Source organism: Oryctolagus cuniculus, chromosome 9 (assembly GCF_051225735.1).
Source record: "Oryctolagus cuniculus isolate XC-2025 breed Fujian yellow rabbit chromosome 9, ASM5122573v1, whole genome shotgun sequence".
NCBI lineage: Eukaryota > Metazoa > Chordata > Mammalia > Lagomorpha > Leporidae > Oryctolagus > Oryctolagus cuniculus.
The window spans coordinates 118,403,155-118,422,675 of NC_142875.1; the positions used below are offsets into that span (position 1 = coordinate 118,403,155).

Sequence of the window (19,521 nt, forward strand, 5' to 3'; positions counted from 1 at the left end):
GTGTGACAGGTAGTTGGACTGTACTTTGATTGGAACAGGGGAAAGGCACATATGTGAGTATTAGACTTGTTCCCTAACTAGAACCAAAAAATAAATAGCTTTTCTGATCACTGGAGATGCTGAAGGATGAGCTGACTTGGTGGGAATAAAGTAGAGGGCATTGAAGTGGTAAAAGCATGACAATGTTGATAAATTAAGTAAAATACCTGCATTGGGTTAACTCCATGATATGTGAGTCCTGAAATTGTTCAAGTGTTAAGTTAGCCACCTTCAAATATTATGACATTGATTTTCAGACACGTACTCATGCATCTCATAGCTTTTGTATTTTTTTTTTCTGAAGTTGATTTTTTTCATTTACTTTTGCCTTTGGTTGGATATATATGGCATATGTTTCCATGTGCAGGAGTCATTTTATACTAACAGTAGCTCTGACTCTGACAATCAAATTAGTTTATGTTTTTATACATATCCTTATCAGTCTTAAATCTGTGTTCACACCAGTTAACAACCCAAGACTGTGAGACTGTTCCATTGCTGAGGTTTTCTGCTTTGATGGCAGCCAAGTTAATCTGTAGAATGTAACAATTATATTGGCATCTGTCTTTAGGATTTATAACTCATATAGAATAAGCAAATAGTGTAAAACACTTGTACCTGTGTGCACTGCTCAGAATTTTATTGATAATAAAAAAAATGCTCACTTTTGTGCTTGGGAACAGAATCTGTTTCTAACCTTTGCTTTGAACAGGAAATGGGAGAGGTGAAGTGAGGCCTGGTTTTGCGGCTGGGCTGGAGCACTCCGAGTTCCTGGGAGTGGTATTCAGGTTTCTCGTCTGTCTAGCTTCTTGCTCCTTTGAATAGCTGGCCTTTGAAGTCCTGGAAACATAGATTGGTAATGAACAACATAAAGTAAAGAGTGGGCAAATATTTGGAAACGCCACGCTCTGAGAATAGCCTGTCCAGGATCATTTCGCTCAGACTGTGTTATAACTGTATTTTCTTTTTCTACCTAAATTGTCAAGTTTTACTAATAGTGTAAGAGTTCTGTAGGACAATAATGGCAAAGTCTTAATTTTGATTGTGTCTTTAGACATAGCTATTGCTACAGTTATTTTTACATATATGGTCGCAGGAATCATCTGCTCTATTAAAATGACAAGCCAGCCCCTGAAGGGCATTATTTTGTAATTACAAATGGTTATAAGAAGAAAGGACTGCAGTGTAATTTTTAGATTATATACTGGATCTAATTCCTTTGAATAAACGTCAACCTTTTCTATTCCGTGTTGCCACTGAGAATACTCATTATAATATATACAGTTCCTATATCTGTATGTATGAAATACATGAGATTTATAAGCCCTAAATAAAATTAAAAATAATATTTGCTGTCTGAAAGTCATAGCTTTATAGAGGCTTATTTCCATCAAGGTCATGTTCCACAAATGTGTGGAAGAATTTGACAGTGACTCGATATAGATTGAGGTGAATACTGGAGAATCTTTCTACCCATCAAGACTATTTTTTCCTCCTCTCCCCAATAAAATAAAAACAGGCAGTTTTTGTTTATAAGGTCCCAAAGGTAAGACCTAAATGGATATTTCTGTATGTTTAGAAATGCGGGACTCTAAAAAGGCAGTCTGCATTTGAAGCTTATTTACTTCCTGTTTTGGAAACGATTCTTAAAAATGTAGATGATTCTTTAGTTTTAACAGCCAGAATATAACACATACATTCTTGGGAGGACATCATTTGTTGATACTGATACCTTCATTTAACTTGTTTTAGTAGTTAGTGGCATTCGTAGTTTAACATTCCAGTGGTGTGCTATTAGACTTGGAGTCCTATAAATCACTGGAAAATGTAACCAAGGATACCAGAGTTGATTTTAGTTATTTTTGGTTTTATAGATACCAAATTATAATGCCATATACTATAATCATATCTCTGAAAAATGTGGCTTTTCATATATCACTATGTATTTTATACGCATATATATTTATAAAAATTAATAAAGTATACATTTGTAAAATATACAAAAGAAATATTTACAGATTTAAGATAGAGTTCTATACATTCTTATATCTTGGTAGGCATGAAAATTATGAAAATCATAGCAGTTGAAAATCATATCCGTTAAGAACTCAGTTTTTCTCCCAAATCAGTTGATCTCTCTCCCTCCCTCCCTCCCTCCCTCTCTCTCTCTCTCTCTCTCTCTCACACACACACACACACACACACACATTTTGTTTCTGTTTCTATCTTTGATAGGCACTGTGTGCATACTTAGACATTCATACCTTTACACACATAGCAGTCTTTGTTGACTTCCTTTTTGTGATTGAATCCTGCAATATTTCACACTACACATACAGCTAAGAATACAGTGTTTTTCTTTAAGAGCACACTTTTCATAATGCCTTGAACTTGTTTTTCTGTGGTGGAGGGAAACAGCCTCTTGCACCTGGACAAACAAAGGTGTTCCTTCCAAAACAGACGTTCAGAATCATTAATTCTGGTTTAGAAATAATTATGATGGTTAAGTGGACTGTCATGCATAAGGCGTTAGTGCTGGCGAGTGTCTGATTTGTGATTTGCGTCTCCTTTGCTTGCGTCTTCCCTGTGCCACCTACTTTACTGTGCCTTCTCTGAAAAGTTTGATTCCCTTTCTGGCAAGTGAGGCTGCAAGAGCTCTCCTGCCTCTTGTAGCTCCTGGTGGCATGCAGGGCCAGCTGGCTGAGATCTCAGATTCTTCTGCCTGGACACACCCCAAGGTGAGGCAAGGGTTGGTAGAAGGGAGATGAAAGGTGGATATTCTTATTCTCTTGGGTACTAGAGGCATAGAAAGAGCAGACAGTACATCTAATGATCCCAAGTGAGAAATAACTAGGGTGTGAATGCAGTAATGGCATTTAATGTAAGCATAAAGAAGGATCAGGTCTTAGTGAAGTGGACATTGGTGAGACATGGTATAAACTAGAAACTCAAAATATTGGATGTTTGCTTTTCTTAGTATGACTATAAACACCGGATCAAGAAAAAATAGGCATCACCTAAGTAGAATTTTTAAAGAATCAATAATTTTTAACTTGACATTCTTTATATATTCTATGATGGTACTTCAAAAAGTTCAAGAAAAAATGGAATTAAAAATAAGCTTATTTTGGTGCAAATATCCATATATGAAGGATCTTTAGAGTGTTCATATACAATGCATATTATGAAAAAACTGCATGAATTGATTTTATTGTTTTTTTTTTTTTTTTACAAAAATTACCTCTATTTTTCCATGAACTTTTTGAAGTACCCTTGTAGTAATCCCCTTAATACTTGATATATTGCGCAATGGCTATAAAATAAAGTACTTTTTAGTGGCCGGGAATGGAGAAGATAGAGGTGAGGAAGGGAAGCTTCGTGAGGAATGGTGACGTGAACAGGAACAAAGTGTTTTGCTCCTTTTACATTTGGCTGGGTCCTTTACCCCAGCAGACCTGTTACTTTTTCTTACTTGCTTTCTTCTTAAAATTACTTCCTTTAGAGCACAAGCTTCTATTTCGGTAGGACAGTTACTCAGTAAGCACAAGTAGACACAGAGGAACATGTCTGAGTCGCTGGCTACTCTGTAAATTATGAATTTCAGCATATGCTCATTTTACTTTATTAAAACATCCCATTCTTGTAAATTCATAGAAGAGTGAACAATGATGTGCTCCCATCCTTGCAAAACAAATACTGTTGGGAGGCTATGTGGAATGCTTACACCTGCCTTCCAAGGATACACATGGGAACTCTTAGGTGTACACATCAGAGTATCTACTTACTGGAAAAGCATAGAAAAATTTCCAAGTTTCCATCACTTGCACTGTAGGATAAGCAAACTGCCAATAACAAGTGTTGGTAAAACTTAACAGTGATTATAAGAAAACACAAACAGGCGATCAATAACACAACAGATATTTAAAGGTGGTGTATCACAGTACAATTACAGGAGTTGGGGTTCTGTCATGGCTCACACATTGCTCTATCTTTGTGTACAACATGGCAGCTGTACGTCAAAGACAAATGAGGACTTATGCTTAGGGAATTCTAGGGATGAGATGCTTTTAGTTGCATTGCTGTGTAATCCTTAGGCCAAAATGACTGTCTGTGGAATCCTGTGTCATTCATTTGGAATAACAAAAGCACTTGTCCTTAGATGACCTTGGATTAGTATAAACACTAGGCCACCAATAAATATCAAATTAAAGTATGAGAAGAGACAAACATCTGGAATGGCTTGTGTGACCAATAATACCTGGTGGTAATGCATGTTTTTCAGAGTAGTTTGGTTTTATCTTTAATCCCTGAACATATGTGATGCTAATGAAGATAATTGCATTGCAAAGATGGATGCTAAAGAAGTTGAATGATTTTTTTTTCTTTCTACAGTGTTTGTGATGTTATTACTTTCCTTAATACTTACTCTACAGTAATATTTCGCATTTTAAAAATAAATTCTCAGTATGATTTAATTAAATGTTTATTGTCATACTGCCGTAAGGAACTTAGGACTTACAAGTATAAATGTACATGTATGCATATTTGTATGTTTATAGACATGTATAAAACTGATATATGAAAGGGGCTAGCACTTATGTTAGGTCAACCATGATTCTAAGCATTTTTCAGGTAGTGATTTTCTAATCCTTTCAACAACCCTAAAAGTAACTTTCAGACTTAGGGCTATAAAGTCATGCTCAGAATGTCTAAGACCTATTCCTGGATTATCTATGGTTCTTTTTAGTAGAACAGTGACAAATATATAGAAATATGAATGTCGTGGTCACAATGATGATGTTATTTTGTTTCCCAAGTTTCTGTCACAATGCGTAATCTCACTCAAGAATTTATTTACGTCTAATAGAAAGACAGCACAGTATAACATTGTGAGCCTCGATTCTGGAAGGATTAAGAAAAGCAGCTAGAAGAGAGTTTGTAGCAAAATCAAGATGGTTATCCCACAGCTTTGTTGTGTACTCCAGCAGCTGTGCATCTAAGCTCTCTGCCTGTTGCTGGACCTGGTGGTTACTGGCTCTGGGTGAGAACTGAATATGAAAATTTTCAGTTTGTGAAAAACATCTGGAACTTTTCCTTGACTACACACTTAATCTGAGCCAACTGGATGATGCAGCTGCTTAAAAGAAAAGAAAAAGAAAAAAAGGAAAAAAAACCTTAAGACTTCCTTAAGCAGTATAAATAGAAATAAGACTGTTCACATCATGGGAAGTAATATCTTTGACGTACTTCACACTGGCCAGAGCACAGTAAGAATCCTGTGTTCTGTCCAAGACACCATAATTTTAGGAAGGACATTGACAAATTCAAGTGCCAGAAGTCTGGAAATCATGTGAAAAACAGAGGAAGTGAGACTGCGTAGCCTAGAGAAGAGAAGACTAACAGGAACTAAAACACCTGTCTCCAATTATTTATAAGTTTGTCATTTTTTTTTAAAAAGTGGACACATGAATTTCTCTAGAAAATAGAATCAACTTAGTGAAAGTAAAATGCGTATTTTAACTCCCTATTAAGGAGAGAGGTAAATGCTGTAGATTTTTGTTCTTAGAAATTGTAAAAAAAAAAAAAAAAAAAAAATTCTTGTCTATGGTGGAAGCTTAAAGTTAGTGACTTTTAATCACTAAAATGAAGTTTATTCATCTCCTCACTGGGCTTGAGCAGCAAAGAAACTGGATTCCTGGAAAATTTATTGAGATTTTTAAGGTGATTATATTATTTCCTGGTTGTTTGAAGTTAGACTTGATGGCACTATTGGTTACTCTCAAAATCAAAGAAGTGAAAAGTCTATGTAATTGGTTCACTTCTTTTTGATCACTTTAAGGATGAATCAAGGAATACTACTTGATCAAAGAACAAAAGGTGATCAAGGAACAAAGGATGATAGGGTTCCTTCCCCCCAGATTTCAGAAAATTGTTTTTGGTTCAGCATGTTATTAAGAATTCTTTATCTAGAAGTCAGCATACATAAAGGACTGATAGGGGCTTGATAAAGAGCAAATTAAGTATTACTTGGTTTTGGAATCTGGTTAAAGTGATCCCATGGTTTTCATCTTGATCCCTAATGACTTTTAAATTTTATATGTAGAGACAATTTTGAGGTTCTTACCAGTGTAGTAAGGGTTATCATTAAGGGTTGAATAAAATTAAAGTGAACTATTGGGAAATACAACAGAAGATAGCTATGGTACAGGGTTAGAAATTGACTTGTGTTTCATAGGCATGGTTCTCCTTTGGTATTTCATGCTTGTGTCTTCAGATACATCCTTCTTATGGTTAGGCATGTGTGTATCTTAGGATTTCCTTACATTTATCATGTCAAAATATTGGCCTTGATTTTATTAATACCAGTTTTCACACATTAGATTGTGTCCACTTTCAGCAATGTTATCATTTCTTTGAACAAACATTACAATAATTTCACAACTTTACAGTTTTTCTTAGTAGATAGATATTTTTAATTTCATTTAATTTTACCATATAATATTTCCAATTAGGATGTCCAATGTAAAGATTAAAGATTATCTAAATCCGGAATTGAGAAATCACAGTATGTGTTTTCCTTTGCAGCTTAGGTTAATGTGAGTTTGTTATAATCTAGAACACATAGTAACCTATGAAGCCATTCAAGTTAGGGATAAACTTCTAACTTTTCTTTGAAACAAAATGGTATATCTTAGGGGTTGTTTCTATATATATTTAGGTAGTTCTGGCTAGATAAGTTGCATCTACTTTTATCCTACTCTCTGAATTACTAAGATTTTTTGAGGGACATAAACATACAGTGTTAGCTCATTGTTACAATCTGTTAAATTGTGGAGAAACTTCACAAATGAAACAATATTGATTGTTCATTATTTCAATTTTTGAGCATTTTAATTTTTAATATCAAGAAGATGAAGGGAGGATATAACTGGCATATATACTAAATGCAGTCCATAAATTTTACAGTTTTTTAATGTTCCCAAACATGGGGCTGTGTAATTACAACAGGTTATTGTGCATCCAAGTGCTAAAATTGCAAGTCGTTTCCTTTGTATGTGAGTAGTGTGATGTTCATATCTATGTGAGGCTGTGTAAGACACCAAGCTGAGAGCAATTTTCAACAAACTAACACAGTAGGATGACAAAATGGTCCAAAGTAATATACTGGCCCCTCTTTAAATGAAGAGGCAGTTATCGCCAATGAACACTTACTGAGCCCCTGCTGCATGCCAACCATGTTAGAAGGAGGGAGGGATTATAAACTGAAACCTGATAAAGGAGGCGTTATAAAAGATAAACTGACATGGATGGATGGAAAGATAGATGGATAGATTATAAAAGAGAAAGCTGAGATTGACTGACTGACTGATAGTTTTGGCTAGTAGAAAAAATGTGTTCACTTTTTTGTGGTTGTTGACTTTTTTTTGTTTTGTTTTTTGGTCTTCATCATTTCAGTTTCTTCATTTGTTTCAAAACCAAAGCATCAAATCCATGTCATATCTCCTTGCTATTTACTGTGTTATTCAGACATCACTCAGCAGTCAAATGCCAGCATCTGCTAAGTTTTGCCTTATGGTTTTAGACTTGAACTTTGAAATGCCCCCAAAATGTTTTTTAAAATTTATTTGTGTACATTTTCAAAATAACCTCCCTTTGAGTTTTTAGTTTTATGTGAACTGTAGTTAAACTCTTTTTTTTTTTTCCATGACTTGTACCATATGGTATTTAACTGTTTGCTAGTGTTGCTTTCTCAAGCAAACACATGTGCAGGAAAGCATTTTAAGAGAGAAGTTCATTGAGGCAGAGGAATTTCTCTAAGGTGACTCTATTGCTGAAACATAGTTTTGAGGCTAAAATTCAAAATTTTGGAAGGCAAAATAACCTTTTTGACTTTTCGTCCAGAAGTATTTGTTCTTAACAGAAGAGACTTAAATAAGTCGGAATTGAAGCCGACCAGTAACAACTCTGCCCTTTTAAAAATTTTGCATGTGGTTTGAAAATACAATTGAGTATAAATCTGGGGTTAGAATTGTCAGGCCCAAAAGAGTATGAATTGCTTTCCACAAATTGTGCCTTTCATGTCATTTTCCCGTTTTTTAAAATAACCCACCAAATTTCTCACCTCTTTTGCTTCATCCAGATTGCAACAAAGGAAGGGCATCTAGCGTTTTCCAATTCTGTTAGCTCTGCGGCTGCAAATTCATACGGATATTGGAATGCATGCTCACTCTTCTAAGTGTGGCTTCTGAGAGTGCAATTGTATGAAGTGTTAGGCATGTTAGCTGAGTCATAAACACAGCTGCAAACATTTAGAGAGTGATTAGAGATGTCATTTGTAAATCAGAGATGTGTCACAAAACGATTTGGAGACTGGTTCACAAAAGTGCACGATCTGTGTCCAGGTTGTGTAGGTGTGGGATCTAATGCTTTCCCAGGAAATCAGGTGATCGGATCTAGTGTACAATAACAAAATGACAGCTTGCCGATTTTTAGCTTTTCAGCCGCAGAAAAGCCTGTATGGCCAAAATATCAAAACTTGGACAAGGAATTTAGTGACTGAAATGTTTGTGCTTACATGAATCAGTGGCAAAATGACACTATGGCTAGAGAGTGAATTTTTCTGTGGGCTTGGATGTAGACAAAACTGGACTCAGTCTTGGCCCTCAGAATTATTAGCTTTTAACTCCCATTACTGGGCTTTCTTTCATCATCTATAAAGTGTAAAATGGTTACGTTGCCTTTACTGCAATGTGTTGGTGATGTTTGGAGACGTGTGTATAATTTGGAAATGTGTGGTGCTTTTTTTTTTATCTAATTACAAAGGGACACTATCAATCATCTGAATATTTTCAGTTTTATTCAAGTACTGCTAAAATATCAGATAATGTTAGCATGAGTTTAGATGATGATCAGAACTCCATAGATAATCTCTTAGTCCTCCAGCTGTTTAGTTAACGTGTGGGCAATGTTTATCTTCAAGCAAACCAAAGAAACAAAAGAACGATTACCAAAATGGGGATGGGCATTTAGCCTAGTGGGTAAGACACCTATGTCCTACATTGGAGCACCATGATTTGCTTCCTAGTTCCAGCTCCTGATTCCGGCTTTCTATTAAGGCAAACCCTGGCAGGCAGTGTGATGGCTCAATTACTTAGGTACCTGCCACCCATGTGGGACATATATATTGTGCTCCAGCTCCAAACCTGCCCAGTCCTAGCTGGCTCTTGTGGGTGTCTGGAGCGTGAACTAGCAGATAAGTGTGCAATCTCTGTTTTTCTCTGTCTCTCTCTTCTTTCCCTGTTTCCTTGCCTCTCAAAAAATTACTAAAATGTTTGCAGAAGTGATAATGCAATTTATTTTGAAACAATTCCTGGTATTGGTCTTATTCCAATTCCTTGGAATCTGCTTTTTTTTTTCTTCTTCTTCTCAAACAGGAAATGTTTATGTGATGTGTAGGAAGATATTCTTTTGCTTAAACACCAGTTAAATGCTTTCAGGAAAAGGCAGATACTGATTGCTTTGGAAGATGATGTGAGTGTTTAGTCTTTAGCACAAGGTCTGATTTCAAGGTTTGGAAAGCAGAACAAGACTAAGTCATTTCAAATATGGAAAGTTGATTTAAAAACTGTTTTAAGAAATATTTTCTTTCTAGATGCTTAAGTGTTTCACACAGGATGAATAAACTGTGCATCCATTTCAACAATTTTTTGTGACATAATAAACATCTTGACTCCATTTTTCCCTGAACTTTAAAAATTATGCTGGCAAGTTACCTTCTGCAGTTGGCTGCATCTTCCCGCATAGTTTGAAAAGCGTTGGAAGCTGCCAGGAAACTGTCAGTGTGCATCCAGGTGTTCTGAATGCTAGTGAGCGATTTATGTAGTGTGCTGCTTTTGTAAGGACAGTTGCCCCAGTAGACCCTCTATGTTTCAGTTGTATCTAAGGTTAATTGAGGTTCAAATGGCTCTTGGTCATGCAGGGACGTGGTGATCAGCAGGTGCTATCCAGAGTCAGGATCCTGGTGGCTTGAAACATTCCTTGCCGTATGCTAATATTCTTGGGTCACTTGGCATTTTCTGCCAGTGGTTGGTTCACCTGAATACCACTTGCCATAGAAGTAATTCTCCCTGTGGCTCCCTCTAATGGGCCTTGCAGACATTACAGTCTTGGAAATTTCCATGTTTGTGTCAGAGATAAACAGTAATAGGGTCTGTCATCCAAAGTGTGGTTAACTTAACTGCCAAAGTCTCTTCACTGCTGCTTTTATTTCTTCTTTCTGAAAAAGACAAATTATCTCAAAAAGAAGAGCAAACTACATGTGTTTTATCTTAAGGCATTTTAAATACATAAAGGATTTTTGGACCTCCTCATTGTCTTTATGCTAGGGAAATTGAAGGTACATACCATACTGATATAATTTGGTTAACCTATTACTTGGGCATGCAATAATAGAAAACTGAAAAAGTGCTTTTAAAAATTTAAAATAAGACTTTCTTATTTAAAATATAGAAGATGATATTTACCCAATGATTAGTAGTAAATAAAGGGAATAAAATTGGAAATGTTTATTACTCAAATTTAAATAGTACACTGAGAAGATTGTTTTGTGGTCCTATTTATTTCTTCCTCTCCTAATGTACCTGAGTTCTCACACACATACTCAGGGACCCTTACAAAGGCGTCTACATTCAATGAAATTTTAATGCAACAAGTGAATGTTTCATTTTGTGTCTTCTGTTGTCTTCTAGGCAGAGAGGAAGGAAGCACTCGTAGTTCTTGGTATACAGAATTCACAAACGATATCCTTCAGAAAGAGTGTTTCCTTTAAGGAAATTTTGCTCATAGGATTAAGTGGGTATACTCTAGCTTCAATAAACATCATGGTTTAAATGAAGCCTTCATATTCTAACAACTTTTTCTTTTTTTCTCCCAAAACAAAATTTTCCATTTCGTTTTTGAGATGAATTACCCAAGTTTTTGATTCATTGTTTTCGGAACAGAGTGCTTTATTTTATCTTCAGAGAGTGAATGTTCTGCAGAACTATGAAAGTAAGAAATGCTGTAGTGGGCTTCTGTGTAAAGTTTCACATTTTATGCTAAAATACCATATTTTGCCATGAATCATTCCCTGTTGCATGAATCTGCACTGTCTGCTGCCCAATGCCTGAACATTAGGAACCTAATTGTAATATACAGGAACACAATTTCACTGAACCTGGATGAACAGGGTGATTGTGAGGGTAATATGGATGGCCTCTTTCTACTGTTGGCTAGCTGATCTATGGAAAGGGACATGTTTAGTGTGAAAACTACCTTAAGTTCATGTTCCTGTACAGGCCTACAATTGTCCCCTGCCTCAGCCTCAGGCAAGTCACTCTTAGTCAGCTACAGTTACTGCCACAATACATACAGTCATGCATTGCCTAACGGTGGGAATGTGTTCTGAAAATTGGATCCTCAGATGATTTTAGCATTTTAAAATGTACTTACCTAAACCTAGCTGGTATAGATTAAACACTTCATATTGTCTCTCTAAACTGTCAAGAGATGAAGTAAACACAAGATATTTGAGGCTGAGGCTGGGCATAGCATGCATACTGTTTTATGGTAAACTTTTAATTTTTTAATAAGTAGTAGGCATATAATCTAAAATAATAACAAGTATAATACGTGCATAAACTAGTAACATGTCATATTATCAAGTATTATGCATTCTAAACTTTATTAAAAAATTTCTTTTCAGAGACAGAGAGCATCTCATCCGCTGGCTTACTCCCCAGACATCTGCAATGGCTGGGACTGGGCTGGGGCCAAAGCCAGGAGCCAGGAATGCAAACCTAGATCTACCATCTAAGAGACAGGAACCCAGTTACTTGAAACATCATCACTGCCTCCAAGCATCTACTTAGCAGGAAGCTGGAGTCAGGAGCCAGGCCTGGGAATCAAACTCAGAGACTGAGTTTGGGGGGTGCAGGTGTCATAATTAGAAGCCTAAGTACCTGCTCCCATATGTGCTGTGCTTTTCTATGATTGGTAATACAGTAGGCTTAAACAAAGGACCACCAAATACATTTGAGTAATGTATTAAGAAAGTAAGTTATAATGGCTACCCCATCACTTTTCCAAATTTATTATAATTGTATGGGATCAGTGTCATAGATGTGGTCTGAAACTTTAGTATGCCACACATGACTGTACTTAAATATTGGATTCATTGGTAGATTGGTTTTATACATTATTATTTTTTTTCTTTGAAAGGTAGAGATACAGAGAAGGGGAGAAAGAGCGGCCATCTGCTTGATTGTTCCCCAAATGCCTACAATGGTGAGAAATGGGCCAAGCTAAGGCCATGAGCTGGGAACTCAGACCAGGTCTCCCATCTGGGTGGTGGGAACCTAATTACTTGAACCATTACTGCTGTCTCCCAGGCCTGTGTTAGCAGGAAGCTGGAGTCAGGAGCCAGAGCCAGATATCAAACCCAGGCTCTCCAGTGTGGGTCATGGGCTTCTTAACCACAAGTCTGAACGCCTACTCCCAGAATGTTGTTTCAGTCTTACCTATCCTCCCAGTCCTGAGACTGTTCTTAGGTTGTCGTCTCATCCTCATGACTACCCCAGTATAAAGTTTGTACATTGATTTATTTGCCATTCGAAAATTGGGCCTAAAATAGGCTAGGTTTTGTTTGAAAATAAAAGATGAAGAATAAGAAGCTACCAAGACAATGAATGAGCCAAAAAAAAAGTATTTTGCATGCATTTTGATTTCTAATTTTTTGTGTGTAGGAATCTTATTCTGCTACCTAGGTTCACCTATGGGAAAAAAAGTTGTGTTGGCTGGAAAAGGATAGGATCCTGTACATACATAGAACGTTTGACAATGGAGATGAGAGATTTTTTTATCAGCTTCCTAATCTTAAAGTCATAACTCGGCTGCCTTTCTGAAACCGAGGCTTTCTGTTTAAATCAAGACGTTTGAGTTACTGTGAGGATTAAATTAAATCAAGAATGCTAAATGTTAGGACTCTATTCTGGTTCAATAGTGACCAGTCTGGAAAGAATACACACATACACACACATGCACACACCACTACTATTTAGACAAACATGTAGCTATGATATGTCACATTTCCCATGGCTTCAGTATTTCAATTCTTTGACATTCAGTAAAATAAACCAAGAGGAATCATGAAAGCAGCTATAATCTATAGGCCTTACCTTTTCAGCTGTGTGTAAGTGTTTTGGCACAGAAACATTCTTGTTTAATATACTACTTTTATAACACATTTACATATTGCTTTTAGATTCATGCTTTTCTGTTTTTGGAGTAGTAAAGCAAAACAAGTGACAGGAGCGGCCTGCTGACCTGACTTCTGATTTGTGAGCACGTTTAAAACACAGATCTGCAACGAAAGGCTTCTGCCGTCTTCCCAAATCTTTTGTGAAAAGCAATGATAATCGTGTCAGTGTGGATAGAACTTTTGAACTAGAGTGATGTTGTATTTGCTGACTAATAAACAGAGGCCTAAGGTGATGGACTGATTTCCTCAGAGCCACACAGAAGTGGCCCTGTTTATTTGTTTTCTGCAACAGAGGCAAGGCATTTACTCGCTAAACAGACTGAATTTTTCACTGTGTTTCTGGGGTTGTATGAGGTTAGATTTTCTAAAGGAAAGTAGGAGAGTGTACAAAGTTTCCGTTATAGGAGATGAAGGAGTCCTACAGATACGTATATACGCTGGCTCACTTGACTTTAGTTCTCGCTCGTGATGACTGTCATGTGAGTTATCTGTGGACCAGGATGGGCTCATGCATTGGCAATGTTGTCAACTTAAAATTTGTTTCATGTGTCATTTCTCAGCGACTTTGAATCTCTGCTCTATATTGTGCCTCCAATCAGAACTATCAGAGAAAAACTTGTTGTCTTTCTGCATCTGATGTCAGAGGCGGAGAGAGTGTTGAGAACTAAATGGTTTTTGAGAGTGTTTGCTTGTGTTTCGTAACCCTAGACCTGTAGGGATCATAGCCAGGCAGGTGCAGTGGATTCTTGGGTGAGCGAAGCAGTAAGGGTTGCTGTCGTGAGAGGAAGTGTAATCTAGTGGCAGGGACAGGGAGAGGAAATACCTAGAAAGCTACATGCCATCTAAGGAAGTGAGGCATGCGGTGCTGTGAGAAACCTGTAATAGATTTCTTTCTCTCATGAAATGCTGATTGAGCCAAGATCTGGAGAGAAATCAGAAATTTAATTTCTACAATGTCATGAAGCGTATATTTAAAATAAATGTGAGCTGTTTGTGTTTCTGTGAGTCAGTGGTATTTGAGCAGAGTGGGTTAGATTGCCTTGGGATTATGTTTTTCAGTTCCTAAAGAGTAATTTCTAACCAGTTTGTAAGGAAAAGAATTTTCTCTAGGAAAAACTTTTTTGAAAAAAAAAAAGCACCCTTTATTTATTTGAAGGACACACATACACACAGAGTGGGAGAGGAGAGGAAGAAGTAGGGGAAGCAGTAGAGGGGAAAGAGGTGGGGAGAGAGAGATACCTCTGACTCATTCCCCTAAATGATGCAACAGCTGAAATGGAGCCAGACAGATGCCAGAAGACACAGAATCATTCTGGGGCTTCCAAGTGGGTGGCAAGGACCCAAGTACTTGAGCCATTACCTGCAGCCTCTCACGCTGCAACGTGACAGGGGAGTGAAGTTGGGACTATCCTAAATTACAATTTCTAGAACAAACTTTAAACCCTATTGATGGGGAAAAGAATCCACTTATGAAGAAGGAAATGAGGGCTACACATTGATACAGTTTAGTATTTATGACATTGTGTATTGTTGGGATCCAGTTTTGGTTATTCTAGTGAAATACTGAGAATCCCTTCTGTGCAGTAGATGTTTCAGTGGGTGCTGAGTTACAGCAGGAAACAAACAGGATGGCCTGGGGGACGATGAGCTCAGTTTCCAGAAAGATCCTGTCTTGGGGAGGAACATGGGCAGGGGCTGCTTCTGTTGCCCCCTCTGCCACAGCAAGCTGTGTACCCTGTTATTGGGGAGTCATTGAGAAATTCTTGATCGTGGAGCATTTTGACAAGATTTCGAATGTTGATGATCTCTGGCATCGGTATTCATGTTGATTGAAAATATCTGCTGTTGAATCAAATGTTCAGAATCTTAACTTTCCTTTGTTATATGTCACCAAAATGAATTTAGGTTTGTCTTCCAAACGACTGAAAACAATTAGGGTCCAGGATGTACTGAAAACATGATCCCAAAATATGCCACTGATTTTTTCCCCCCTCAACCCAAGTTAAACAACTGCTGGATTGGTATTGTAACAATTGTCAAGGGAATTTTGTCCTGGAGGGAGGGAAGATGGGAGATGTGAAAGGCACTGTTAGACTGGACAGATTCTAGAGTTGGGGACACAAAATTAGAGTTTGATTCCTCGATCTCACTCCTGCTCATTAGCAGACCATGAATAAGTTGCTTTATTTGCTCAATCTGTTTTTCTCTGTTCTAAAATGGTAATTATAACTGTTGTGCTTAGCTCACAGCTATTGTACGGGTCACAGAGGAAATGCACAGGTGTGTCTATGTCCTAGTCTAGGCAACTGCTGGAAATGGTCATTTTGGAGATTGCACAGGTTATGGCATCACATCTGGGTGCACACATTAAAGAAGGGAATTGAACTGTGCTCTCCTCATTGCCTCTTTATTGTGGTCTTTCTGGTACGGTGTTAGATTTCTGGTGTGGGAGGAATTTGTGTGGTATCCTTTAAATGACACAGGTAAAAGTGAGGTGATAGATTACTTCCATGCAGCATGGGGTTCCTGGAGCAGCCACCTCTGAGTTACCTGGAAACACAGACTCCTAGGCTCTGCTTCGGAGGGCTGAGTCAAGATCGGTATTTTAGCTCCTGATTTTAAATACAACTTTTCCTAAGCACCAGTGGTGGCGAAACTAAAGAGTACTCTGATTATTCCCCCCCTCAAAAAAAAAAAAAGAAAAAAAACATCTCTGGGATGTTAAAGATACTGTGACAGCAGCTGCTAAATGTTATAGCACCACCTGGGAGAATGGGAGAGGGGCAAGCCGGGCGTCATAGGGGGAAACCACGCTGCTTGCTTTTTCCCAAGGAACCATCTTAGGGTGAAAGGTTCATATTATCAGTCCCTGAGCTCACTAGTATTCAGCAATGTTTTTTTTTCCCCCAAACTTTTATGATGCTTAAGTCCAACTTCTCATACTAGAATAACAGACCAAAAATGACTGATGGTTACAGGGTCTGGGATTAAGGAGGAAAGTCTTTAGTCAGAGGAAGTGGGAATTCATCAGGAGTTGTGTATGATTTCTTCTCCAGGATTCCAGTTTCACATCACCTTTGCTCTCTGAGGGTAGTGAGTGAGGTCTGATTTTACTCTGCCTGTTCCAAGTTCCATGAGGCATACACTCTCAGGGGACCAGGGTGTTTTATAAATTATATTGTATTCTTTTTCTCTTTTGGAGGGGAATTGAGACTAGAGAGGTTTAAATTCTCAGTTAAGATCATGTGCATATTTGACAAGTGGAAGTTGTTCTTTAGACACCAAAGCCTTTTCTAGATAGTTGCAAATTAGCCCTCTCTTTCAACCTTAGTAAGGTTTAGGATACAATAATTGTGAACTGGTTTTCCTCTTAGGACAGGACTTTCCTTTGCAGGGTAAGTGAGCTAATTTTAGTTGTTACTTCTCTGCAATAACAGTAGTTGTGGCTTTTTCTTTTTCCTCTTTTCCTTTCTCTCCTGCTGGGGTCGTAGGTAAAAGTTAAGATACTGTTTTGAGTTTGATTCCATGCAGTTGTTTAAGAGTATTGACTCCGGGGCCTGCGCCGTGGTATACTGGGGGGAGCTGCTGCCTGCAGTGCTGGCATCCTGTATGGGCACCAGTTTGAGTCCCAGCTGCTCCACTTCCAGTCCGACTCTCTGCTGTGGCCTGACCTGACAAAGCAGTACAAGATGGCCCACGTGCTTGGGCCCCTGCACCCACGTGGGAGACCAGAGGAGGCTCCTGGCTTCAGATCGGCACTACTCTGGCCACTTGGGGAATGAACCGGCGAATCTCTCTCTCTCTCTCTCTGCCTCTCCTTCTCTCTATGTAACTCTGCCTTTCAAATATATAAATACATCTTTTTTTTAAAAAAGAGTGTTTACATCTGGACTCTGCTACTTAAAAAAAGTTGTGATTGTTGAGTTATGTGAGATCAATCAACTTTGAGACTACTAGAGGCTAGTAGATGGTTTATGACAAAATTTCAGGCCCTCTCCAACTTTGCTACAAATGGGTGAAAACAATTGAGGGCCACATTTGGGAAAAGACAGAGCTTTAATTCACTTAACCAATGTTGGTTGTGGTCCTACTAGGTGCTGGTAGTGCAGTGATTCTGGGTCTAGGCTGGAAAGTAGACGTTAATTCACACAGGTTCCATTATCATAATATACATCCTTTGGGGCTCATAGCTCAAAAGTTTGACTTGAACTAAATTGAGGGATATTGTCAGAGTGCTCATATTTAGCAATTTTTCTCATTTTTCCTAAATGCTTTTTTATGTCCAGAAAATAGATTTTTCTCAAGCAGACTGCTTGTGAAAACAGAATCATTCCATTAAAGTTGTCTTCCAAAGAAGATCTATGGAAAACCATTGCTAATGTTGACTTTTGGGATCTTCTATAGCTGATTCTGTCTAGTTAAGAAGTGTTCCTATTCTTGGATGTATAGTCTTGCTAGAATCAGTTCCATTTTCTCCAGAGTTTACCAAGTTACTCCCACTTCTCTTTTAAGGAAGATTTTAACTATCTACAGGTGTGCAGCCTCCTGAACATTTAGTTTAGCTTCAGCATAACCAGCTTTTCAATGTTTGCTAGAATAATTTGACCACATAGTAATTCCTCCCTTAAAGAAGTTTGCTGTATATAATGTTGAGGCAGAGTTCTCATGGCTGTTACACTGTGTCTTAAGCCAAATACATTTCTCAGCATTCCAAGGTTATGCGAATACACAGAAATAATTATTTTCAGATGTTGACATTGCACTTAGTGATTTAGTAATATGAGAAAATGTGGTTCCAAAGTCACTCATCTCAAAAGCCCTGCAGAGTATAGTAGGAACGAGTGCGGTGTGCACGCACATCCACATTCTGATGGAGAAATGTTGGAGAGATTTAGCTTCTGTCATAACATCTTCATTGCTTAGGATATTGACTGTGTGATGTTCTGAATTCACATGTTTCATGTGACGCAACTACAAACCCAGTGCCTTACTTCCAGTTGAGTAGATGCTTTTTTTTTAAATTTTTTTTTAATTTGACAAGTAGAGTATAGACAGTGAGAGGGAGAGAGAGAGAGAGAAAGGTCTTCCTTTTCCGCCGATCCGAAGCCAGGAGCCAGGTGCTTCCTACTGGTCTCCCATGCGGGTGCAGGGGCCCATGCACCTGGGCCATCCTCCCCTGCCCTCCCAGGCCACAGCAGAGAGCTGGACTGGAAGAGGAGCAACCAGGACTAGAACCCGGCGCCCATATGGGATGGCGGTGCCGCAAGGAGAGGATTGACCAAGTGAGCCACGGCACCAGTCCCCGAGTAGATGCTTTTAATCATTGAGGCAGAACCCTGATTCTTAGATTCTCTTATCACTTAATATATTTGGTCTTTAAGTCAGCTACAAAAGTTAAAAAAAAAATGAAATCTTCACGTACTTTCAAAATATTTTTGTAATCATCCATAATATGACAAGATTTCAAAAAACTTCAGCTTTGGCATGAAAGAGATGAAAGCAGTGAGAATGTTTAATTGTTAGCTCAAGACTCAGGTGTAAAAAGACATTTATTCTGATTTTTATAAATGACATGCGGTATGCATTTTGGCTATTTATGTCAGCTAGTCAACATAGAAAAATGGGAAACATGAATGAAGCTTTATTATACTACTCATAACATTTGTTGTTTTCATTCATGAAAGGAAAAATGATCATCATCTCTTAGACTACGTTTTGGGCCGGCGCTGAGGCGTAGCAGGTAAAGCTGCCGCCTGCATTGCTGGCATCACATATGGGCACCGTTTTCAGTCCTGGCTGCTCCATTTCCAATCCAGCTCTTTGCTGTGGCCTGGGATGGCAGGGAAGGATGGCCTAAGTGCCATCTGTGGAGACCTGGGGGAGGCTCCTGGCTCCTGGCTCTTCGGATCAGCACATCTCCAGCCATCATGGCCAACTGGGGAGTGGACCAGCGGATGGAAGACCTCCCCACCCCCCCACCCCTCTCTGCAGCTCTTTCAAGTAAATAAGTAAATCTTTAAAGAAAATAGACTGCCTTTCTACAATAATATGTTAAGAACACCAAATAAAGGCTGCATTTGATGTATGTATTATTGTACTTGAAAATGTTCACATCATTGGTTATTGCTGCCTGCTTATCTTTTGAGGAAAAATAATTTGATATTCCAGTATTGTTCATGCTCTGG

General features: G+C 38.1%; 2 protein-coding genes across 3 annotated transcripts in view; both read left to right on the forward strand.

Moving 5' to 3' along the window:
• The window catches only part of LOC149124738 (cGMP-inhibited 3',5'-cyclic phosphodiesterase 3A-like), a 111,819-nt gene that overhangs the window by 56,802 nt on the left and 35,496 nt on the right, over window positions 1–19,521 (forward strand). The gene's annotated exons all lie outside the window — the stretch shown is intronic.
• The window catches only part of LOC100009330 (cGMP-inhibited 3',5'-cyclic phosphodiesterase 3A), a 333,186-nt gene that overhangs the window by 54,999 nt on the left and 258,666 nt on the right, over window positions 1–19,521 (forward strand). The gene's annotated exons all lie outside the window — the stretch shown is intronic.